The sequence below is a fragment of the Theropithecus gelada genome, chromosome 12 (assembly GCF_003255815.1).
Source record: "Theropithecus gelada isolate Dixy chromosome 12, Tgel_1.0, whole genome shotgun sequence".
Classification (NCBI taxonomy): domain Eukaryota; kingdom Metazoa; phylum Chordata; class Mammalia; order Primates; family Cercopithecidae; genus Theropithecus; species Theropithecus gelada.
In genome coordinates, this window is record NC_037680.1 from 32,237,749 (window position 1) to 32,264,956 (window position 27,208).

Here is a 27,208-nt window from a genome sequence, read left to right on the forward strand (position 1 = left end):
GTGGTATCTGGAATTCAGTCAGTGAGAAGGGGGCCTGTTAACAGGAACCCCTCTTGCTTTGCTGTTTTTTTTTCCTGTTTCACCCAATAAATTCAATTTTTCTCACCCTTCTATGTATCCCCAAGTCTAATCTTTCCTGGTTGTGTGACAAGAACCTGTTGTTTATGTGAACTGAGGAGAAAGTCCTACAACAGCTCCACCATGTAATAGACAAAATTGAGACTATCTAATGAAAAGTGAGAGTTGCAGTCTCCTGAAGTTTATTGTTCTCTGTAATTTAGGGCAACACAACTTTCCATTTGTCTATAACAGAGATACAATTTCAGTCCCTAACAATTGTCATCAAGTCTGACAAAATGGCCTCTTCTTGATGACATGGCTTCCGTCTTCCCAAAGAATCTTGGTATATTGAGACCTGCAGCCTTGTAACTAGAAGATAAGAGCTGTCTTGTGTTTCTTTTCTTTCTTCAGACAGCAGCCAGACATGGTGCTCGGCACACAATAGGTGTCAAAGAATGCTATTGATGGAATGTCTGGGTGTTTCAGTCATTTGGAATGCATATCACTACCTACTGTTCATATTTGAAGCACAAACAGCATTAATACTAACGGCCTGTGGCTTCTGAATTCCTTTCACAGCTCTCTCTTCATTTAGTCTAATTACTGTAATGGGCAGAGCACCCCTTCTGTTTTGACAGTTAAGATGAAGGAAATTGAAAATTCGAAAAGACCATAAAGGACAGACTCTCAAGAAAAGAATCCATTAAAGTCAGTTAAAAGTTATCTCAAATCCTCAGCATCCAATGTCTCTTACTTAAAATTTCCCATTTTGTTAAAGCATAAATGAAGTGGCTCCTTTTTTTCTCCTGCCTGAAGATCACAAAAACCATTTCGCTTTGGAAATGATTCCTCTACTTTTGTGTGTAAGTGTACTTAAAATTTTATATAGGTATGAATAAGAATAGCCAGTCCTACCCTTTGTCATTTCTGGAAGTGAATTTTCTCCTTGCACCCTCTGAAAGGATGAATAGAGAAAGGGCAGATGAAGAGCTGGTAAGTGGGGCTGTTTATCTGTCTGCTGTAAGATTAATAACACGCTACACAATTCTCAGTTATTGTATTTATGAGCAAAAATAGCCTTAGGCAAAACTGAGAAAGTTCCCTTTGCTATCAACAAACTTTTATTTTCTTTATCTCCTCTGCCAATCTCCTTCTCAAACTTCTAGAACTTAGTGCCCAATCTTTCTGCTGCCCCTTAGAAGCCCAAGCCCAAACCCACCCCTAGGCCTATGCTTCAGTATTCCCTCCAGGGAAGCTTTGTGCCAGACTCTTCTGACTCCTTTCTCTTTTTTCTTTTCTTTTTTTTCTTTTCTTTTTTTTTTTTTTGAGACGGAGTCTCGCTCTGTCGCCCAGGCTGGAGTGCAGTGGCACGATCTCGGCTCACTGCAAGCTCCGCCTCCCGGGTTCACGCCATTCTCCTGCCTCAGCCTCCCGAGTAGCTGGGACTACAGGCGCCCGCCACCACGCCCAGCTAGTTGTTTGTATTTTTTTTAGTAGAGACGGGGTTTCACTGTGTTAGCCAGGATAGTCTCGATTTCCTGACCTCGTGATCCGCTGGTCTCGGCCTCCCAAAGTGCTGGGATTACAGGCTTGAGCCACCGTACCCAGCCCCTTTCTCTTTTTTCTAACTTGCTCTCCTCCCAGGCTTTGCTTGATATTTGGCCAACAAATGTGATCAACTCCTCCGTTTAAAGTAGCAATGACCAATTATTATTTAATGTGTTACAGAAATGTTGCATCATATGCACGTTTAACTTAAATAAATCAAGCATGAACACAGGGTTTGGGGGCTGAGAAAGATGACAGGAAAAAAAGGAGTTAAATAATGAGAGAGTCACGGGTTTTCCATTGCATTAGTCAACCCAGGCTGTAAGAAAATATTTTAGATTCTGTGGCTTAAGCAACAGAAATTCATTTTCCTGCTGTTCTGGAGACTGAAAGGCTGAGATTAGGTTGGCCACCATGGTTGGGTTCTGGTGAGGGCTCCCTTCCTAGCTTGCAGACAGCTGCCTTCTCACTGTCTCCTCACATGGCAGAAAGAGAGAGCTCTATCTCTTCTTCTTTCTTATAAGGCTACCAATCTTATCGTATTAGGGCTCTGCCCTTATGACCTCATTTAGCTTTAATTTCCTCCTAAGAAAATATCTCCAAAAACAGAGCTTCCACATCAATCTGGGTGTCAGGGTGCCACAATTCAGTCCATAGCGCTTATTCTACTCCATCTGCAAATGACCAGGAATAACAAGATGGCAGATAGAAATCTGCTTTTCCTTGGTCTGTCTTAGTTTCTGCTTTCATTGTATAAGTGTTTTGTTGAGCTGAATTCGATAAAATTTAAACCTGTGTAAATTTTCTACAGTATGGCTAACTACTTTATCTGATGATTAGATGAAGAAATAATTCTCTGTTCCAATAATGCTAGGGAAGAAAAAACCCTGATTTGTTGAGAAATGGCATGTGTGGGTGTTTTTCTTCATGGGTGACTTAAGGAATTTTCAAAAGTAATTTCATGTGTGTGTGATTTTTTCACCTTAGGAATTACTTTTAGAACTGAATAGGACTTCATTATACTTCTGGATTTTAATACGTTTGAATAGTATAATCCAAGTTCATGAGTAGCTCAGGGGTTAGGGGGCACTTATTAGGGTATATTTGGGGTAAGGAGACCAGGGGATACTTTAAAAGTATGCATAGGTGATGTTCTACTCTGACCATGTATAATAATAATAAAGGATTAATTTTCATATATGACTCTGTGATGGTTATAAAATAACCCTCACAAAAAAAATAGCATGAAGTACAAAACTCCAGATGGCTTGTTTATTAATTCAGGGGAATATTTATCAATATGATGCAGGAATGGTTGGTCAATGAGTTCTATACAGTGGGAGAGACATTTTCAGATGTGCTTCCCTAGAAACTTGCTCTCTTCTTATTGAAATCTGAGTTTACAAAGAAATAATTCCCGGATAGAGGGCAGTTGCAGAACAACTTATTTAACATTTACTTATTCAGGAGATATTTGAGTGCTGGCTACATGCCAACAACAAAAAGCTCATTATATTCATATATTTACCTTGTTTTAGAGATAATACCCCTTTACTCTTTTACAAACATCATTTCACATAGGCAGGAATCATAAGCTTCATTTTGAATTTGGGGACTTGGTGGTGCAAAAGGGCTTATTTTCAAAGATGAAAATACCAACAGAGTACCCTCTGCATGTCTCGTTTTAAAATCCTGAGAGAATCTGCTTGGCCAATGAATATACTGCCTTGTGTCTGATCATACTCCAGGTTTGGTCAGCTATGACTGGGAGGCAGGAGAGGAGTAGAAATATGATTGAGGATGTGGACTGCAGCTATTCCTAGAAGGAGGAAGGCACAGTTAGTACAAAACATAACCGATATACTCACCACCAAGGCGAAGTAGAGAAATATTTTTCAGCCACTCAGCTAGAAGAAATAAAACCTGTACTTCAAAAAGTAGGTTTCTGACAGTGCCAAGATAATTTTTAATTAACATCAGAGTTATTTAACATTTTCATAACTAAAACTACCCTTGACCATTTTTTGTCCTCTTTTGCATGGAGAGACTGAGACGTAACTACGTGTGTTCTTGGCTATTTCAAATCCATTAAGAACAGGTCTCCAAAATAGGAAGAATGTGTGGGTTATTTTATTGTTGTTACTGTTTTACCGCTTGTTTACACTATGGTGTTCACACCGCACACACACACACACTTACATCTGTGTTCTAGAACAGTGAGGAATGAGCAGTGGCCTCCCCAAACAGAGCTCCATCTGCCTGTCATGAGGATATTGCTGTCAGGTAAGACCCTCTCCCAAGGTGAATAATTATCTCATTGCTAATGTGTTAGGAGAAGGAAAAGTCCTAAAAAATACTGGTCAAGGAAATTTCCAAGAAAAGAATCTAAAATGGGTCTGGATGTGTTTATTTTATTCCCAGTCATACTAGCAAAATAATAGCAGGGATGGAAGAAAAAGATGAAAAAGGTAGATAAAGTTCAAAATGTTAGGCTACAAATTGGGCCACATTTTTGAAGAGGAATTATTGGTAAAGAGCAAAGAGAAAGTAGGGAGCAATAGAATAATTCACTTTGATCTTAAGTTTCCAAAAAGCAACTCGATATTTCTTATATGCCCAGCTATGGGTTTGACAGATGGCTTTATGAAAGCACCCCAGGAAGGCAAGTATATCTGGAAAGCTAATGGCAATGTGGTCAACCTTTGGGCTTTAAGGATCTATCTTGATTAATTCATTACTCCAGGTCTGTCCTCAGGTGAACCTGAACCTGAACCTGGTACGTGAAACCACTCCTTTCTAGAGGAGCTATGTTATAATTACTTGTCAAAACAAAACATTAAAAACCATAGACTTGGAATTCAATTGGATTTGGGATCCATCTCTGATCATACCTCCTAAAGCCTATTGTCCCTGGATAAATTATTTTTCTAGTCCTGAAATTCATTTTCTAAACAGTGAAAATTACCTTATTCAGTAAGAGTTGTTGAGATTATTAAATGAGATAATATATGTTATGTACTGACTGGTATATGAGGGAGGCTCAAAAAAAAAAAGAGTTTCTATTACTGTAACCTTGTCTTTTTCTAGGGTAACCAACCATCCAGGTTTGTACTAAAAGCCCTGGACTCTCTAGGGTGTAACACTGAAAGTCCCATGTCCTGGGAACCTCTCAGTCCTGGTCAAACTGGGATGGTGGTTGCCCTAATCTTACACCTTTTGGGAAACAGCCTCTTCAGCCAAACCTCCTTGATTCCAATGTGCACTTCATGTGCTCCTTTTTCTCTGTGGTGCTTCCTACCATGTTAATTTAAGAGACCCTCACACAGTGCTTAGTATGTGCCAGACTCTGTTTTCAGCTTTTTCAAATATTTACTTATCTAATCTTCATAAAAACTCTCTAGGGAGGTACATTTATTATCCCTATTTACCGATGAGGAAACTGAGGGAGAGAGTGGTTAAGTAAATTGCAGAAGGTCCCACAGCTATAGAGGGGAGGAGCTGGAATTCAAACTTTCAGATTCTGATTCTGGAGTCCATGCTGTTAACCACTAGCCTTATGCTGACTGTGAAGAATGTATCTATTCTAATCTGTAGTATCTGGAATCAACATGAGAATTCTATTTTTAGCTCTTTCACTGATTTAAAACTTCACTTTATACCTCTGAGTTTGGAGAGACATAACCTGAGGCAAATACTTCAACTGAGGATGTTCAGGGCTTGCAGCACTGAGGGGGAAAGGACACTATGAAAGGCAGGACAGTAATACTGTCAGATGATATGCAAGACCAAGTTTTCCACTGTCTTTCAGATCCCTGGTTTTTACTTTTATTCTCTTACACAATATCATAGATGTTTTTATTTAGAATGACCTGGTTCCTTTGAAAGAGGGTAAAAGAGAGATTTGATAGAGGAAAACACCAAAAACATCTAATCAAGTCAACTATTTTGACTGTGAATTTGGGTAGCCATATAAAAATCGTTAGCATCATCTAGATTTTAAATGTTATCTACATTGTATTTTGAATTAAGTACTCATTTTTACATTGAAATATCTTTTTCTCTTCCTTTCCATCCTGACACTTCCCACCCCAAGCACACATTCACACAGCTATCAGTTTCTTGACTACTGGCAAGTGGTTCTGCTAAAATCTTGATTAACAGTTAAATGATTTTGCCACAATAGCCTGAGGCTCTTTAATATGAATAGTGGTGCAGGTGGGTTGAGTGTGTGCTCAGAGGTCCCTCAGTCTTCTCTTTGCATATCCAATTTACCACTTTTCCTGGAAATATGTGAGGATATGGAAATTTTCTGCCCGTCCCCTTTCACTGATGTATTTAGAATTCATAAATGCTTTATTCTAAGACTTTTTTCCTTAAGTCACAAATTTAAATTTAACAGAAGGCATGCGACATCATTTCATGTTATTTCATATGTTTTGATGGCAGTCAACATGAGATTTCTGAAGGGTAAGGTACTATTTTGGGTACTTTCTGAAATTAAATGGTGGTGCTCAAGATTATTCTAGAGCTGTTTCACACAGTACATTCTGTCTGTTAGCCCCTAGAATATAAACCAGAACTTGCCTCTCACAGACATGCTACCAAAGAATGTCTTCATGATTGGCTTTTAAATCCATTTTAGGAGTCTTTGAGCTCCTGATGTATGCAAGACATGGTGCTCAAATGTCCTTTTTTGAATGTGAAGTTTCAGAAGATGAGGTCCCTGACTTTAGGAAGTCATGTCCAGAGGGATACAAAGTAGAGCATGATGAGATTTATAATGGAAGTGCAAGGAGCTCTGGAAAGGCAGAAAAAGAAGAGATCGCTTACGATGAGGGGAGGGAGAGGGTAAAGATTGGCTGAGGCATCTTAGAAGAGGTGGCATTTGAGCATACCCTTGAGGGATAACTAAGATATGAACAGATGGAGATGGGTAAGAAGGACAGTTCAAGCTCAGAGGACAACAAAAGCAAAGGCATATTAGGCAAAAGACAAAGTAAGAAATGGCAAGGCTTCTCAGGAGAATGACAGGTCATGCCACATGTCTGGCACAGAGGGATATCAGTGTTGTACTGACAGAGAGAGGGGGGATACTCAGGTATAATGTCAGGAGGTCTTGGCATGCTTTTAGTGTGGATTTGTTTTATGGGTGATGTGAGTAATTGCTTGAGTAATGTATTTGAGATTATTGAATATAATAATGGACACAGAACAGTTGCTCAATAGTTAACCATAATGGCTATCATCTTTATTTTTGGAAGCTCTCGTAAATAGGAGTGACTAGATCATGTTTAGAAGAGGTTCTTAGCTATTTATTTTCCTCCAGTTACGAACTTCTTTATTCTCCCACCAGCTGTTAAAAGCAATAGGGGGGGAAAGTGAGCAGAGAGGACATCAGGTCTGGCATTTGATGATGTGGCAATCTTACTATCCATTCCTTAAGAAGATTTGTTATGCCAGATTTGAAGTAAATAATACAACCAACAACTATTTATCATGGAAGGAAACGATAATAGTCATTAACATTACAGCTAATATTTTTTGAGCACATAGTGTATGCCAAGCATTATTCCAGGTCCTTCACAATGTTATTTAATTTCCCGTTCCCACGAGAACCCGATAAGGTAACTGGCCTGGAAGGTGGAATTGGCAGAGACTTCACAGAGGAGTCAGGTCTTGAGATGACCTTGGAGAAAGGAAGGATTGCAAAGGTTGTATACAACAAAGGGCAGGGTGTCTTTATAGAGAAAATGTGAGCAAATGAATGCCTATAAATGTATTTTCATAAAAAGTAAAGAAACTGAAACTGGGAAAGGTTAATAATTTACCTAAGGTCCAGGATTCAAATCCAGGAAGACTAACTCTGAGATTTGAATCTTTAATCCTATGGCTTGAGACTAGGTTGTAGGACCCCAGAACCTATGTCTGTTAATCCCTGTCTTATAGTGCTCTCCAAGTTGGAAAACTCAGTGTTACAAATATTAATATAATAAGTGCCTTTTATGTAAAACATATGTTAACTACCACAAGGAACTTTGCCCTCAAGTAACTTTTCTCCTACCAAGGGAAACTGAATACCCAAGTAAGATGCACTTCTTCATTTTTGCATTCTCATTGAATTCACTAAAAGAAAACAGAAAGGGCATAGCATTCATTGAATACGGATATGAATTAATGCTTCATATACATAATTGTTTAAAATGGCCTGAAATATAGTTTACCAATTTAAAAGGTTCAATTCAACACCTTTCAGTATTTTTACAGAGTTGTGCAATCATCCCCACAATCTGATTTTGGAAAATTTCATCAGCTCCCCCAAAAATCCATACTCATAAGCAGTCGCTGTCCATTCTACCACCCCGTCCATCCCCTGCTGAAGAGAACAATTTATCTTTCTGTATTTGTAGATTTGCTTATTCTGGACATTTCATATGTAAAATCAGGAAATATGTGGTCTTTTGTGACTGGCTTTTTCCACCTGGAAGAGCATAATGTTTTCTAGATTCATCCCTGTTGTAGCAGATAACAGTCTTTCATTTTTAAAAAATTGCTGAATAATATTCCATAGTATGGATATATGGTCACTTGCATTGGAGTGACATCTGGGTTCCACAAGCAGGATGCTGGGCTGGGGCACCTGCCACTAGCCTTCTCAATGTGTCTCTCCTTGTGTGGAACCTCTGCCCTACGAATGAGCGGAGATAAGGGTGGGCTAGGCCTAGGATTAAAGGCCTATAAGCTTAGGTAGAGCTTCCACCCCATGCTTTGGGGCAGGGTAGAGGAAGAGACCTCCAGACTTCTCAGTTGTTTTTGTCTAATATTAAAACCTCCGCAATACAGATGGTGGATAGTGGGGTGGGGAGATGCTGCAGTTCTCAACTGGGAGCTGGAAGAAGACAGAGCCCTGTGTTCTTGGTTCTACCTACCTGGAGTGGAGCTTCCATCATGCAGAGCTGTGTGTGGTGAGGAAGAGACTTTTGCTGCCACAGGCTCTTGCTGTTTGTTAGGTTGAAGGTGTGTTTTTTTTTTTTTCTTCCCACTAGTTACAATTGTTTTGCTGGGAGAGGGTCTCAGAGCTCTCCATACCATCATTATAGAAGTCTTCTAGCTATGCATTTAATCTTTATAATTTTTAAGCCTATTTTCTCTGTTAATCATTAGAACAATCTAAGAGTAAGGTGGTAAACATCAGAGCCAGGGTTTGAATAAGATATTTGAATAGTATCTTACTGTGGTACATGCTTAGTAATATTTCCTGAATAAATTAATGAACCAAAAATATCAAGCAATACAATTTAGGAATGAATAAGCTTCCAGATGATGGATAGTGATAATAAAGGCTACTGTGGTTGGGTTGAGAGAGACCTCATAAAACATTATTTTTGCTATGATGGGAAAAGTGTAATTTCTGTCAAACTGCTGAATTCTTTGTACCTAAACTATTGGTCTTTATGACCAAAATACACTGTAGAGCCAGTTCACCAATTCTGCTATAGTAGTGGTGCTTAATTCATTGTGAGAGATGGTGCATTTGGTGACTTCACATACAGAGCAAAACCCCTGGAGGGGAAGTGGCTACTTAGTGCTGGAATTCTGGCACCTTGGGGCATGTTTGGGAAAGCCACAGGGAATTTTATTTGCCCAGTGCCCAGTGGGATTGCTGGAAGTAATTGAAGATGATAAACACATGGAGGAAGGTAGAGAAAAAGAGCAATTTCTGAACATATCAGTTAATGTCCTAATGAGCAGAGAGCTTACCTTGGAATGATAAAAGGTTTAAATGATCAGGCTCAGTTTAGGAAAACAGGCTGATGATTTAGGATATTCTACTGTGGTATTACGAATATTATCTTTTAGGCCAATACCTGGCAAGAATATGTCCCAATTTTAGAAAAATGAGAGAATGAGAGTGAGAGAGAGAAAGCAAGACTGAGAGCAAGAGTGAGGGCACGTGAGACAGAGACTGATAAATGAAATGAAGCTTTGTAGGCCTAGGGATATTGTAAGCTTTCCTTGCCTTTATTGTGGTGTTATGTATGGAAATGGGAAGATTGACAAGAAGTCCTATGAGAAATTAGTGAAGTTAGCCTGACAAGGGCCAGTTCCCAAAGCTTTGTCTTGTTGAGCTCATGTCAGGAGATATGAAATCAAAAGCAGAAAATGGTAGGTGGGAGGTATTCTAGAGGCCCACTTGGAACTGGAAGGAATGATGTTAACATGGTGGCTCCTTGTACTTACGCAGTTTTGCAGGCTGTGGAGCAGTAGCTCAGACAGGGGTGCAACTTCCCAAGGAGAACATGCTGCCAGTTGGTGAAAAGGAGAAGAGATAATAGGCAATGAAGAGAATTTTCAAAGGTGTGAATAGAGAGGTAATCCCGGCAATGATAAAGGAAATCTTTAGTGCCTGAAAAAGTATGCAAGTGATCCCAGAACCACACCAACAAGGAAGGTACCTGGACAGCTGGCATTTTTAGACTGCTTCTGGTGCCGGCTCCCAGCCCAAGACTCTTGCTATACATCACTCCATTCATTAATGGTGTATCAAGCATAGGGCAGGTCGAATGTACATATCTCTAATGGTAATATCTCTTTTGCAAAATGACTAAAATGGGGAAACTTTTTTTGAAAAGGAAAAAATATATACCTTAATTTCTGTGCTTTTGTTTATGCCTCCTTCTATCCTTTCTTTTGCGAGAACTCTCTGACTCATGACCATTAACACCTGATGCCAGATCCCAGAGTCCATGATTGTAATTTCATCCTGTCTGTTTCCTTCCAGAGCAGTTAATCTTTCTCTTTGAGCTATAGTAACTGTGGTGCTGTAGTCTCAGAGCAGTGAAACCAAGTTAGCCCAGGACATGAAAATGCTGCCTGCATTGAATTGAAACCTTGAAAAGTAGCCATAGTTCTTTCAGCTTCATTCATCTTGCAAAGCAAGTAGCAGAGTCTGCCAGATGGAAATAGTTTAATTTGGTAGATGGAAACATTTCTAAGACTTGTGGACTATATTACAAATGTTGCTAGTTGAAGTCTCTTGCACAACTTAGAATTGTTTTCTCCTGTGCTGTATCATTTAGAAAGCCCAAAAGATCACTTTAAAAAATGGAGTGAAACAGAAAATCTGCCCCAGACAACTCTTGCAAAGTTTGTTGCTATTATTTAGACATCAAACACTTTGTTATCAACTCTACTGACTTAAAAGCTTTTCAACTATTTTTTTTTCTGCCCTCAGCATATCTTTAAATGACAGGCACAGATATTTGCCTTCATTTCTTAGCATCTTCACCCTAGGCATTCATTGTCTAAGCACTGGAGTTTCGGTCATCACATGAATGCGTACAAAATACGCAGCCAAGTCCACTGTCCTTTGCCACCTCTAGCTCTCGTGGGTCATTGGATGATTAGATATTTGAAAAGCACCTTGAAATAAGGGCTATAAATAATTCCTTTCTCCATTTTTAGAAAGCTCCATGGAAAGAAGGGTCATTGGAAAAATCCTTGGATCACCCTCCATAAAAGACTGGTGTTTATTTGCCTTGAAGTAATTCAGAGAGAAGGGAATATGGTGCAATGAAGTAGGTCCTGAAGGAGAGGAGTGGGCATCTAGTCTTGGTTCTGCTACTAATTAGCTGTGTAAGCTCAGGAATTTCCCTTCACCTTAGGAGCCTGGATATGTAGAATAAGAAAGTTGAACTTGATGATCTCTAAGATGCTTTTTGAATGTTCTGTAAACACTTTACTCCTATGCAACCTTCTTAAGTCTCCTTGTGCTCTAAATAATGTTTCCTAATTTGTCATTAGGTAAGTGGCTCCTCTGATTCTGTAGAGAACTCCAGAAGTATATTTCAGCACTGGAACACTCAAGGTTCCAAGTTTATCCATAATAGGAGACAAGTAAGTCTGGTATGCCAAGATAGGAGGAAGAAAGAAGAATTGGTTCTCAGGAAGTGACTGGCACAATCATTATACACAATTTAAGATACAAACTCATGGATACAAAACAATCCTCTCCTACAAAGCCTACTGACAATAGAAGACTAGAAGAGGAAAATGTTCATGTCTAGGGAAAAACAGTAATTCAGGCAATGGGCTCTGAAGTCTGACAGATCTGAGTGTGGGACTCAAAGTTACCATTTTCTTGCCTTACATCTTCGGGAAGTTTTCTTGACCTCGCTGATCTTCACTTGCTTAGAAGAGGGGTTATATTAGAAATTATATGCATGGTTTTTCTAATACAATTATCAAAAAATGATATAAAGTATGCTTATCACAATGTCTGACAAATACTGCATAATAGGTACTAGCCATTATTCTTATAATTAATGATAGAGTCACTAGATGATAAAACTAACATTTGCTTTAAAATTAATAAATACTTGTTATATGTTTAGCACACTATAGCTATAAAGAAGTGAAAGGCATGGTTTTATTCCTCAAAACTTAAAATCCTATCCATGAAAAAATGTGTCATCTGTTATGGTGCTGAGCATATTCATAAGTGTATGGAATGGTGATTTTCAGTTTCTTACATAGCAATTTAAAAGGTAGGATGCAATAGTTCATGTATTTGGTCATTAGAACAAAATAGAATAAGGCAAAATTTCCCAATTATCTACTAATTTTAGCCAAACATCTATGAATACTATAATGTGGAAAAAGAAGTTTAAAATTGTATTAATTCTGAAAACATCTATAGCTATGTACATTTTAATCACATTAACAAACTTGTCAAGAAATGGTCTAGTTTAAAAAATATATCTAGTTGGATTTCATTTCAAAGATTGCTAATTATATAATAATAATCCTGAAAGTTGAAGCCTTGAAAAATTAAACTGAATTCTAAAAATGCTTCTTAATTGGATCATTTTGGAACCCCAGGTCTTTGATTCACATATAATTTTGGCATTGGGTTTTCAGAGTGTGTGACTATCAGGCACCTGGCAGAGATGGATTAGGTCCAAGTCCAACCAGATGCTTGGTAGCAGATGGCTCCCAGTGCAGTTACTCTAAACTTGGAATGTGTAAAAAGTTAAATGCTCAGAGGCTGAAACCTAATCCATTATGGGCATATGTGCTCTGAGTTTGGGGAAATCTGTGGCCACGAAGAATAGTATTGTATACATAATACTGAATGAGGATCCATGGACTAGCATGACCTCGAACTATTAAAATCTGTCTCTCTAGGTGATTCCCAAGATCAGATTTCTGGAACCCAATGTCATGAACATAGCAGGAAGGAACCACATTCATCATGTTCCAACTATTTTTTACGGCCCAGAGGAGAATGTGGGATGTATTTAGCTGCATGTCTTGGGAAACTCACTGGGCTTCTGAGATGAAGGGAATTTCCTGAGCTTATAGAGCAAGTTAGTTGCAGAGCCAATATTAGTAGCAGAGCCAATATTAGATCTCCCTTATTTTCTCCATCAGGACTTATGTCCATTGCACCATGCTTCCTCTCCCTGAATTTACTCCAAGGCAAACAAGCACCAGTCTTTTATGGAGGGTTTTTTTTTTTTTTTTTTTTTTTGCCAATGACCCTTCTTTCCAAGGAGTTTCCTGAAAATGGAGCATAGAATCAGATCCTGGGACCTAAGCTTCTAGGTGATTTCCCAAAACAACACAGCATTATTCTTGGGTTGTCTGAAGACATAATTCAGTCAATTCCTATTCAGTTTATTTGCCAAGTTCCTTATATCCAACTTTAATCTAACTATTTCTTCCCAGTCCAATGAGCCAGATTTCCCATTTATTCTGGGTTGGAGAAAATCTTGTCCTAAGAGTCCCAAAAGTCATGGAGGAAAACACTATCTCTCAAAATAAAGAAACTCTAACTGACTGTAATTATAGCTGCCATTGCACTCAATGATAGGCACATGTTCCCAGACATTCCTCATGACTGCAGGGCACATCACAGACACGTGCTCACTGACCAGGATGCCTGACTCAAGCATCTGTTCTTTCTGTCCCCTGAGATTCAAGTCAGCCAGTCTCTTTAATCAGAGAGGCTTGTATCAGGGTTTCCTTCAGCTAGATGTTTCAAATGCACAAAGATTCTGGTAGAAAAGACACTACTAAAGCTAGAGAAAGATGCTTGAGCCTAGATGGCCAGTCCACAGATTTTCATAGAATATTTATTGTGTAGTAGGAATAGTGCCATGTGCTGGTCATGTAACTATTTGCTCATGGGATTTATACTTCGGTGGGCAGGTCCTCTCCCAGAGTTTTTCCTGTGCACCTTTATCTGATTGTCTCCATCTTATATCCTCGATCAACTCTCCTTTCTTATTTATATTCCTTACTATTGTCACTGTATTCCAGAAGCCAGGTAGCAGAATATAGTAGAAAACCATTAATTAATGCATGAGCTACTCTGAAGAATACGTTAGTAGTGTCTCATTTTATAGGCGTGGAACTGAGCTTCACAGAGGAGAAATGAGTTTCCCAAGACGTGCAGCTAAATAGACTCCCATTCCCCTTTGGGCAAAAAGGAAAAAAAAATAGTTGATACATGATATGGGTAGCTTCTTCCTGCTGTGCTTATTTTCTTAGGTTCAGGCTCTGATCCTGCTGGAGCCCTATTTACAGGTAAATGACAAGGATGGTGAGAATGTGGCTAGAATTGTCTAGAAACTTTTGTGCTCAAAGTGGTCAGGGGCAGCCAGCACAAAATCTGTTCAAGATTCAAATTCAAAGTGTTTTCTTTTTTTTTGTTTTTCAGATTTTTATGATTTTTAGTACCTCTGCTGATAACTTTTTTCTCTCTCTCTTTTGGTTTCTGAAAAGTGAAAAAAAATTTTTTTTTTATTATACTTTAAGTTCTAGGGTACATGTGCACAACATGCAGGTTTGTTACATATGTATACATGTGCCATGTTGGTGTGCTGCACCCACTAACTTGTCATTTACTTTAGGTATATCTCCTAATGCTATCCCTAACCCCTCCCCGCTCCCCACAATAGGACCCAGTGTGTGATGTTCCCCACCCTGTGTCGAAGTGTTCTCATTGTTCAATTCCCACCTATGAGTGAAAACATGTGGTGTTTGGTTTTCTGTTCTTGTGATAGTTTGCTGAGAATGATGGTTTCCAGCTGCATCCATGTCCCTACAAAGGACACGAACTCATCCTTTCTTATGGCTGCATAGTATTCCATGGTGTATATGTGCCACATTTTCTTAATCCAGTCTGTCACTGATGGACATTTGGGTTGATTCCAAGTCTTTGCTATTGTGAATAGTGCCACAATAAACATACGTGTGCATGTGTCTTTATAGCAGCATGATTTATAATCCTTTGGGTATATCCCCAGTAATGGGATGGCTGGGTCAAATGGTATTTCTAGTTCTAGATCCTTGAGGAATCGCCACACTGCTTTCCACAATGGTTGAACTAGTTTACAGTCCCACCAAGAGTGTAAAAGTGTTCCTATTTCTCCACATCCTCTGCAGCACCTATTGTTTCCTGATTTTTTAATGATTGCCATTCTAACTGGTGTGAGATGATATCTGACTGTGGTTTTGATTTGCATTTCTCTGATGGTGAGTGGTGATGATGAGTATTTTTTCATGTGTCTGTTGGCTGTATGAATTGTATGAATGTCTTCTTTTGACAAGTGTCTGTTCATATCCTTTGCCCACTTTTTGATGGGGTTGTTTTTTTCTTGTAAATGTGATTGAGTTCTTTATAGGTTCTGGATATTAGCCCTTTGTCAGATGAGTAGATTGCAAAAATTTTCTCCCATTTTGTAGGTTGCCTGTTCACTCTGATGGCAGATTCTTTTGCTGTGCAGAAGCTCTTTAGTTTAATTAGATCCCATTTGTCAATTTTGGCTTTTGTTGCCATTGCTTTTGGTGTTTTAGACATGAAGTCCTTGCCCATGCCTATGTCCTGAATGGTACTACCTAGGTTTTCTTCTAGGGTTTTTATGGTTTTAGGTGCGTGGTTTCTTAGCAACTAACACATAGCAAAGTTAAAGGATTCCTGTTTTACCTTGTTTCTCTCTTGTTTGGATGAGTATAAGGATGCTATAAAGGAGGCAAACAGTAGCGAGGAGTATTGACGATTTCTGGCAATTTGTCACCTCACATTCTCTTCAGGAGTTCAGGAACCATGAGACTTTTTTTTTGCCACTTCCCTAGAAGTTTTGAAATCAGTTACAGTAATTAGAACCAACTCCTAGAGATGGTTACAGTGATCCAGCAGAGTCACCTTATATAATGCAAAATTTAAATATGGGATGGTTTTAGAAATTTGGGAAACTAAAGACAATGGATTTATAGGAAAATGTGGCTACAATTTGATTGCCCTTGTTTGGTTGAAAACCGGGTCCTTGGGTCATCTTATAATGGCTCAACTACCCTGGAGCATTGGGCGTTCATTAGCTGGTCTGCAAAATGTTTTGGAGTTTTCTTCCTAGTTGAGGGTGTAAAAGGGAGAAGGATGATCACAGTAACAGTAGCTGGGAGCTCAATGCTGTAAGTACTAGAGGATCCGAGATCCATTGTAGAACCTGGACATGCTTAAGTCGGAATTGTCTCTGAGTTATGGAAAAACCAGAGTAACTAAACTTATAGGAACTACATCTAGTGGATAGATTCCTGTTTCCTAAGATGATATTTCAACAGTTTTGTCTTGACTAAGGTTGATATATGCACAAGCACATTTTGGGGAACTTTAATAAAAGAAAAGTTGCTACTTTCTTTTAAAAATTCATTAAGAAATACAGTAGACATAATCCAGAAACAGTCCGAATGCTTCATATTTCATCTTTAAATTACTCTTTTGTGGGTGTTGAGTGCTTCTTTGGAATACCTCTGGTACCACCAGAAGTGATTTGTAACAAAGCACCTGAGAGAAAGCATCCATCTTGAGTTAGTCCAAGCTTGCAGGAGGACATACACTCCAGGAATAATATGAGTTTCTCAGTTAGGCAGCAGCTGCTGTCTCTCTTGCCTCCTGAATGATTGTGTTCCTGGATCTTTGTAGTGTGAATCAAATCTTAGAGGCATAATGAGAAAAAAACAACACCATGGCTGTCATCCACTTTTTCTTTCTTTCTTTCTTCTTTTTTTTTTGCTAAGACTCTTATTTAGTTGTTTTAAATAGGGATTTGGAAGATAGAACTGAAGACTTTCTGCATCTGGATCCACCAATGCTTAGTGTGTAAGATATATTCATTTACTTGTGTTAAATTGAGCTCTTTAGTGAGGAAAGGCAAAATCAGGGAAAAAATAAAAGTGCTATCACTTAGATTCCATTGCTTATTAAGACACTCAGGGGGTTCTAGTTTCTGAAAATATAGTTAACCATTAGAAAGGAAAAAGTATTTGATCAACAGAATGTTATTTCTAATGGCTTTCAATCAATTGCTTCAAAATACAAAGAGAAAAAGACATCAACAAAGGAATATAAAAGCAAACATCAAAACTGAGGAGGTTAACAATCAATTTAAACACCTCGGGAATTTTGTTACTGAAACAGTCATTAGAAAGCAGAGAAGACAGGACTGTGGCAAGTTAAAGATGATGTTTGTGTTTGAAGAGTTTGATATGGGGAAGGAAGCTTGAACACACACAAGCTCTGATCCATACAGGGTAATTTTAAAGGCCAGGACAGTCTTATGATCTAATCATGTTGGACATGAAATCTTCATTAGTCTTAGGACCAGTTAAAAAATAACACCACCACCCTGCGCTATTTAAATGTATTTATAAGTTAGTGTATGTTGAACATTAAATTTGATCCAGATAATCTAGGCAGATAATTGATTTAATCATCACATCAGCCCAGCGAGGTGTTTTGTTCTCATTTTGCAGATGAAGGAGCTCAGGTTAGAAGAGGTTAGGCAACTTGTCCAAAGTCCCACAGAAATCAGCGCCTCATCTATTTGACTCCAAAGCCCATGCCTCTTGTGGCAGAGACAATGCTTTGTGTCTGCTTGCTTTTTTTCTGGGCATCAGGAAGACTGCATTTCTTAGCATCACTACCATCAGACTGAGTTCTGGACAATGCAATGGGAGCAGAAGTCACTTGTGTGACTTCCTGGCCAAAGAAATTAAGAGATAACATTCCTTGTCCTGGTTCTCACTTCTCCTTCTATTGGGACTGCAGATTTTGCTCATTTTAAAAATGTCAGTGTCTCAAGATAGAAGAACTCTGGGTCACGATTTAGGAAAGTCACCATGGAGATCCTTTCAACACTCATTTTTCTGCAGTGTGGGTTACAAATAAACCTTTACTCTTTTAAGCCACTCAGTTTTTAGGGTGTATTTATTACCACAGCATAGCCTACTCTGTCCTGACAAATACATTTTATGCCCTGCTCTTTACCTTATATCCTTTAAATTTTAGCTGTTAATACAGTATATCTCATGTTTTGTTTTCATACACAAAGAGTTGGTAGATAACAAAATAATTAAATTGTACCTGAAGAAAACATTCTCTCTAGCAGTGTCATCTAGAATAAGAGGATACTTTATTTTAAAATTAAGAATGGCAGGGTTTTTTTTTTTGTTTTTTGTTTTTTGTTTTTTGCCTGAAAATAATGTCTTTGAGGCTATAGACAACTTTCAGTGATTCAGGGGCCTGCCTGCTCATCTAATTTATGAAGGATTCATGGAGTAAAATCTCCTTTGTCTCTGTATCATCCATGATCTCTTGTTGGCTTCACTCTAATCAGCATGTCTATGGAAGAAAAACCAAACTGTATTGAATTAGTTCTCTTTTTCTTCAAATAACTTTAAAGGAAATTCCTGATGTACTATATTATTTGACTTATTTGATTCCTCAACACCTTTGATGTCAGGGATAGCCTTAATGGAAGAAGAAATTTATGATACATTAGTTCCATTAAAATGCACCTATAAAATGTTGGCCAACTCTGGTAGTCTGAATGGAGCGGGTCTAGCTTATTTCTATTCAGGAGGTCAAATCTGATTTCTGGGGAGAGCTAGTATTGAACCCTGATATTTGACATCTTGTTCTTTGCTAGGTATTCTGAAGTCTGTAACATGGAGCTCTCCATTATTTTCCTTATTAAAATAACTTTTGATATCCCTGTAATTGGACCATTATCCTCTTGATTAAAACTGCTGGTTTAGCAAATGACTCATGAAGGAAACCAACTTCTTCCCAGGGAAATATCATAAATGGGATATGGCCGTGGTAGTGGTAGTGCACTTGGAGATGGCCAGGTAAAATACTGAACTCAACTGATAATATTAGGGTTCTATTGGGAAATCTTAATTAAGGAAGATCTTTATTCCACACACTTTCTTTTTTGTTCAGTTCTTTCTTTTTAAGTTCAGGGTACATGTGTAGATTTGTGACATAGGTTAACTTGTGTCATGGGTATTTGTTGTACAGATTATTTCATTGCTGAGGTGATAATCCTAGTACCCATTAGTATCCTGATCCTCTCTCTTTTCCCATCGTCTATCCTCCAAAAGTGTGTGCCTCTACGTGTCCATGTGTTCTCATCATTTAGCTCTCCCTGATAAGTGAGGACAGGTAGTATTAGGTTTCTTGTTCCTGTGCTAGTTTGCTAAGGATAATGGCTTCCAGCTCCGTCCATGTTCCTGCAAAGGATATGATCTCCTTCCTTTTTATGGCTGCATAGTATTCCATGGTGTATATGTACCACATTTTCTTTATCCAGTCTATCATTGATGGACGTTTAGGTTGATACCATGTCTTTGCTATTGTGAATGAAGCTGCAATGAACATACACATGCATGTGTCTTTATAATAAAAAGATTTATATTCCTTTAGGTATATACCCCGTAATGGGATTGCTGAGTCAAATGGCATTTCTACCTTTAGGTTTTTGAGGAATCACCACGCTTCCTTCCACAATGGTTGAACTAATTTACACTCCTACCAACAGTATATAAGAGTTCATTTTTCTCTATAACCTTGCTAGCATCTGTTGTTGACTTTCTTATAATAGCCATTCAGATTGGTATGAGATGGTATCTCATTGTGGTTTTGATTTGCGTTTCTCTAATGAACAGTAATGTTGAGCTTTTTTTCATATGATTTTTGGCTACATGCATATCTCCTTTTGAAAAGTGTTCATGTCCTTTGCCTGCTTTTTAATAAGGTTGTTTGTTTTGTTCCTGTAAATTTGTTTAAGTTCCTTATAGATGCTGGATATTAGACTTTGTTGGGTGCCATAGTTTGCAAAAATATTTTCCCATTTTTATAGGTTGTTTTTTCTATTGATAGTTTATTTTTCTGTACAGAAGTCTTTAGTTTAATTAGATCCCATTTGTCAATTTTTTACTTTTGTTCCAATTGCTTTTGGCATCCTATTCGTGAAATCTTTACCTGTGCCTGTGTCCTGAATAGTATTACCTAGATTGTCTTCCAGAGTTTTTATAGTTTTGGGTTCTACATTTAAGTCTTTAATCCATCTTGAGTTAATTTTCATATATGGTATAAGGAAGGGGTCCAGTATCAATCTTCTCCATATGGGTAGCCAATTATCCCAGCAGCATTTATTGAGTAGGAAGTCCTTTCCCCATTGCTTTTTTTTTGGTCAGATTTGTCAAATATCAGATAGCTGTAGGTATGTGGTCTTATTTCTGGTTTCTCCATTCTGTTTCATTGGTTTTTATGTCTGTTTTTGTACCTGTACCATGCTGTTTTGGTTACTGTAGCCCTGTAGTATAATTTGAAATTGGGTAGCATGATGCCTCTAGCTTTGTTCTTTTGCTTAGGATTATATTGGCTATTCTGACTTTTTTTGTTTCCTTATGAATTTTAAAATAATCTTTTCTAATTCTGTGAAGAATATCAATGTTAGTTTAATAGGAATGGCTTTGAATCTATACATTGCTTTGAGCAGTATGGCCATTTCATGATACTGATTTTTCCTATCCATGAGCATGGAATGTTTTCCCATTGGTCTCTGTTATCTCTGATTTCTTTAAGCAGTATTTTGTGGTTCTCCCTGTAGAGATCTTTTACCTCCTGATATGGTTTGGCTGTGTCCCCACCCAAATCTCATTTGAATTGTAGCTCCCATAATTCCCATGCATCATAGGAGGGACCTGGTGGGAGGTGACTGACGGGGGCAGGTTTCTCCCATGCTGTTCTTCTGATAGTGAATAAGTCGTATGATATCTGATGGTTTTATAAAGGGCAATTCTCCTGCACATGCTGTCTTGCCTGCCACCACGTAAGATGTGCCTTTGCTTTCCTTTGCCTTCTGCCATGATTGTAAGGCCTCACCAGCCATGTGGAACTGTGAGTCCATTAAATCTCTTTTTCTTTGTAAATTACTCAGTCTCGGGTATTTCTTCATAGCAGTATGAAAATGTACTAATACATCTCCCTAGTTAGCTATATTCCTAGGTATTTTTTTCTTTTTGTGGCAATTGTGAATGGAAGTTTGTTCCTGATTTGACTCTTGGCTTCACTATTGTTGGTAGGTAAGAATGCTAGTGATTTTTCCACATTGACTTTGTACCCTGAGACTTTGCTGAATCAGTTTAAGAAGCTTTGGGCTGAGAATGGGGTTTTCTAGATATAGGATCACATTATCTGCAAACAGTTTGGCATCCTGTCTTTCCATTTGGATGCCCTTTATCTCTCTCTCTTGCCTGATTGCCGTGGCCAGAACTTCCAATTCTATGTTGAATAGGAGTGGTGAGAGAGGGCATCCTTGTGCCAGTTTTCAAGGGGAATGCTTCCAGCTTTTGCCCATTCAGTGTGATGTTGGTTGTGGGTTTGTCATATATGTCTCTTATTGTTTTGAGGTATGTTCCTCAGTACCTAGTTTATTGAGAGTTTTTAACATAAATGGATGTTGAATTTTATTGAAAGCCTTTTTTGCATCTATTGAGAAAATCATGTGGTTTTTGTCTTGAGTTCTGTTTATGCGATGAATCACATTTATTAATTTGCATATATTGAACCAACGTTGCATCCTGTGGATGAAGCCAACTTGATTGTGGTGGATAAGGTTTTTGATGCATTACTGGGTTCAGTTTGCCAGCATTTTGTTGAAGAGTTTTGCATTAGTGTTCATCAAGGATATTGGCCTGAAGTTTTCTGTTTTTGTATGTCTCTGCAAGGTTTTTGTATCAGGATGATGCTGGCCTCATAGAATGAGTTAGGGAGGAGTCCCTCCGCAATTCTTTGGAATAGTTTCAGTAGGAATGGTACCAGTTCTTCCTCATACTTCTGGTAGAATTCGGCTGTGAATCTTTTTGGTCCTGGGCTTTTTCCATTTGGCAGGCTATTCACTACTGCCTCAATTTCAGAACTTGTTATTGTTCTGTTCAGGGATTCAATTTCTTCCTGGTTCTTCCTTGAGAGGGTGTTTGTATCCAGGAATTTATCTATTTCTTCTAGATTTTCTAGTTTATGTACATAGAGGTGTTCATAATATTATCTGATGGTTATTTGTATTTCTGTGGGGTCAGTGGTAATATCTCTCTTGTCATTTCGAATTATGTTTATTTGAATCTTCTCTCTTTTATTCATTAGTCTAGCTAGTGGTCTATCTTATTAATTTTTTCAAATAACAAACTCCTGGCTTATTTGATCTTTTGATTGGTTTTTGTGTTGCTGTCTCCTTCAGTTCAACTCTGATTCTGGTTATTTCTTGTCTTCTGCTAGCTTTGGGATTTGTTTGCTCTTTGTTCTCTAGTTCTTTTAGTGGTGAAACATCAAAACTAAAAGAGGTTGAAAAATTTGATGTTTTTCTAACTTTTTGATGTGGGCATTTAGTGCTATAAATTTCACCCTTAACACTGCATTAGCTATGTCCCAGAGATTCTGGTATGTTGTCTCTTTGTTCTCGCTGCTTTTCAAGAACTTCTTGATTTCTGCCTTAATTTTATTATTTACCCAAAAGTCATTCAGGAGTAGGTTATTCAATTTCCATGTAATTTTATGATTTTGAGTGAATTCCTTAGTACTGATTTCTAATTTGATCGCTCTGTGGACCAAGAGGCTGTTTGTTGTGATTTCAGTTCTTTTGCATTTGCCAAGGGGTGTTTTACTTCTGATTATATGATCGATTGTAGAGTAAGGGCCATGTGGCCATGAGAAGAATGTATATTTTGTTGTTTTGGGATAGAGAGTTCAATAGGTATTTATAAGGTTCAGTTGATGCAGCCACAACACTTTCTTCTCACAATTCTGTCATTTAATTACTTCAAATCAGAAACACACATTTCGAACTTTGTTTTGACATACATTCTATTACAGGTTTTTCTCTAATACAGTCATTTATATATTTTAAACACATCTATCCTCAGTACATATGTCTCTGACAAAGGTAAGCTTTGATTACATCTTCCTTTAATAGTGGAGTAAGTTGGATAAAGACATATTCAAGATTGAATTAGGAGAAAGAGAAACTGGTGTTTCTGGGAGGGCGATGAACGTGCTTGATCATTTTCACTATTCCCCTACCTGATTATTGCCATCAGACACTTCTAGTAGATTTGATATATGTCATGTTTTCTTTCTTTTAGATTTATACCGATAACTCAGTGTTAAAATATCAATGCAAACCTAGCATCATTGTGCAACTCCCTGCTCAAACATTTATTTATTTAAACATTCCCAGTCCTGATGGTATTACTGTTTTAGAAACAAACCCTGGGCTAGGAGTTCAGGGCATGATGCAGCTCTACTACAGAATGAGGATTTAAAGAGCTTTTTGTTTTCTTTCTTATTGCATGGAGGTAAAGACTTTTCTGCTATTGATAGAAAGTAAAAGTTGTGCCACGTTGACAGTACAGATGAGACAAGGCACGGCATTAACTGTTCCATCTGGTGTTTCTTAAATAGGACAAACTATTCTTAGAGCTCTGTGAAGTGTCTGCTTCATCTCACAAGAGTTGGAAATGACTGGGCCTCTTAGTGAACTCAATAGGTAGAAGATGTGACTTTTAAAGCTAGATGAGAAAAAAGTGGAGACATAAGGCATATGGAGAAGAAATGTCTAGCAAGGGATTCTGTTTCTATGAAAACTCAGCAAATAGGAGTTTTTGTTTTGTTTTATTTTTAGCAATAATCACAATTCTGTTCCCATTCCCAAAACCTTATTTGTAATAAAAAGCCAGGTTTGTCCTCTTAAATAATCCTTTTGAGATTATCATTATAATTTATTATTTGCAATGATAAACTCAGCAGTCCACAGGTGTTTAGCTGAAATGTCAAAGTCACTATCTCTGCATGTGGCTCATAACATTTTTGGCAGCTATTGTTGCAATAAAGATTCCGTTCTATCCTCTAGTCTGGGCACTGAAAGAGGTGGTACATTGCAATAGGCCCTGTGAAATTGGATGGCCGTGAAGTTATCTCAGATTATTCTCGTTTTTCTGTTTTACAATTTTCTTTTGTCTTATTAATTGCTTTTTTCAAGCTAAATGTTAGATAGCACAGGTTTTTGATCAGAAAGTGTTTGGAAATTTTCTTGGGAATCACCATCTTACAACATAAAGGTTAAAAAGCAAGCTTCAAAAGACCAATCCTGGATTGTGATTAACCTGATGAGTCATATTGGCAATCAGGTCCAAGAACAGTAGAGTTCAAGTGTAATTTACTTGGTTTCTTATGTCTCCATGTGTTTATGGAAAGGGCTCATTCACTATAGTACCAAAACTTTAAAATAACTAGGAATTACATATTTTCAAAAGAATATAAACCTACACTAGAAGATAGAGAAGATATTGAAAAACAGAAATATAACAAGTTTCTGGTATAGAAGATTCATGTGGTAAATATATCTTTTCCTGAGTGAATCTATAAATTCAATGTAATAATTGTAATAAAAACCCCAGAGGGACTGTAATGTAACTTGACTCTAGAGTTCCCCTGGAACAGAAAATTCATAAAAATAGTTAAGAAAGTATTGAGAAAAAAATAAATATGAAAAATGCCAATTGTTCTTTTTACATGATTATTGATATTGGTGATTATTTTCTGGACAGTTCAGTTTGCTTTATGAACAACCCATAGGTCTTTTTAAAATCAGTCCAAAAGGTCTATTTTTTTCTAGTTCGAGAGATTTATGTCACATTTCACCAGTGCCTTTCTGGTTGAATTAATTTTGTACAAGTCAACTCCCCTTAAGGTTTTATTAGTATGATTTCATGAAAAGAAGACTGTAGTATGTTTGTCACAAAATAATGCTTTAAAGATTTTGTTATTTTTTGTTATTTTACACAAAAATCTCTAAGGCTATGAAGTAATATCAATTAGTTTCAATAGTAAACTAAATAGTGAAATTGAAGTTAAAATTATTTTTTTCTAATTTTAAGTAGTCTCTGAATGAACCCATGACCGGGATAAATATTTCATCATTACAAAAAATAATAAATCAATTTAGAAATGATCATCTGTATATGGTCATGCTTCACTGTAAAACAAATTAGTCTATTCCTGGACTCTTAACTCTGTGTCAATAACATCTTACAAGAGGATTCAAGCCGAGAAACAGCTGCAAATTTGTTGTCTAATTTACACTTAATGAGATGATAGGAGTTGAAATGAGACTATGAACTGCTTTTCTTCTTTCATGACCCATGAAAGGTATTCTAAGGAAAGCTGGTGGTTTCAGAACATGATATATTTTGAAAAGATTCTATTGTATGGGATCTTGAATTTTATCCTAGACTGCTTCAATGAACTATCTACAGACAGTCCAAGGTAGCATTTGAAATGTATATTTTCCCAAAGATTCTATGTCAAAGCAAAGTTAAATCGAGCTGAGACAGAATGATGTTCTTCTACATTAACTGAGTTTCTGGTGATCACTATTTTGCATTTAGTAGTCTTGGGCTTCTAAAAGATTCTTTGGCTTGGGCTCTCAGTGTTGTCGCAGGGGGTACTTTCTTCTGCTACTACAGCAGCCTTTTCTCTGAAGAAGGCAGCCCTTCCCAGTCCAGGGGTATTGCAGGCAACAAGGAGCTTTCACACAGGGCAGCCATGTCTTGCTCCTCTACCACCTCTTCCTGAATATGGAGGAGAAGTTCATCTTGGACTTATCCCTGAGGAATTCTTCCATTTTCTTTATCCTAAAACTGGTATAACAGGACCTTATATGTTTCAAACTGGACTTATGTTGTATACTCTTTGCAAAGAAATATATGTGATTACCCCAGAGATCTTCTCTACCGTATCAGTGGTAGGGTTACTTATCTTTGTAATTAAAAAATATGGTGCCTCTGTTGGAGAATTTGCTGATAAACTGAATGAGCAAAAAAATTGCCCAACTAGAAGAGGTGAAGGATGCTTCCATCAAACAAATCCAGAATACCATTGATTTGGAGAAGTCACAGCAGGCTGTGGGTCGTAAGTGCCATTACCTTTTTGACGCCAAGAGGAATAACATTGCTATGACTGGAGAATACTCTTCAGGAATGACTGCATCGAGTATATAAGGAGGTAAAGAATCACCTGTACTATCATATCTCTGTGCAGGTTATGATGTGTTGAAAGGAACAAGAACACATGATAAACTGTGTGGAAAAGCATGTGGTAGCGAAGCAAATGGTACAGAGCACAGCTGGAAAAGAAGACAATTGCCAAGTGCATTGCTGATCAAAAGTTGTTCACAAAGAAGGCTGAAGCATGGGCAGTCCTGTACATTTATCTATCCCAATTGAGACAGCTAAAAACCCTTGACCCACTAAATGGAAACTAGTCTATGTGATGAAATCTTTCTGTATTGCTGTCTCCTGAAGTTACAGTTTACCTTTCCTAAACATGAAAAGTTTGAGATTCATATACTGAGAAAACTAAATCTATTGGCCAGTCAGATGTTTCTCATCCTCTTACTCTGCATTTTGAGTTGTTTTATGATCACTTTTAAATAAGTAGTTTGCCTTTATTAAAACTGCCTGGTTAAAGATTATCAAGCTATAGTTTAAATTTTTAATGAACTCCACCATATTGTAATAAAGTAACAATTGGGGAAAAAAAAGGAAGCAATCTTGGGATGTAGAAAGAATGTTTCAACCATCTTGTAAGGCTCCGTCTTGTGAGTAAAGTACAATTAATGAGACTGGACATAGAATTGGGATTTGGGCCAGATTTACAGATAAGAGGAATTGCAATGACTGTATTTAATAATTTATTCAAAATGATTTATTGAGTGCCTCTGATGGGCCATGCATCTTGTTGGATGTAAGGATACAGTGATGAACAAGATCAGCAGGGCCACATATTCAAGGAGCTTATAATTCAGTTGATGGGGAAAGGTATGCTCTATTTCATGTGAAAATTCTTTGTAATGTTGAAATAGGGTAATATCTGTAAAGAGTGTAACAACATGTATTTGCTCATTTTTTTTCCCTTCTGCTTTGCGCCTTTGCATACTGGATACCTATTTGTGATCAGTTGCCAAGAAGATTTAGCATTCATTCAACATTCTTTTTGATTGCTGATTGAATGTAGGTCATGAACTTATCAGTGATGCAGAGAAAAGATGACAACACAAATGTACTCTGTAACTCATGAGCACATACAAGGGAAAAGCATGCATCCATAGTGGGAAAGCAGCCATTTCAAAGGTAGACATCCAGATAAGTCACGGGATAAGTCAGAGAGATTAGAAGAAAGTGGCTCAGAATCTCT

General features: G+C 37.7%; 1 pseudogene; it reads left to right on the forward strand.

Annotated features, from left to right (window-relative positions):
* The first annotated feature begins 951 nt into the window (after positions 1-951).
* Positions 952-26,276, forward strand: LOC112635832 (annotated as a pseudogene).
* Positions 26,277-27,208: the final 932 nt, after the last annotated feature.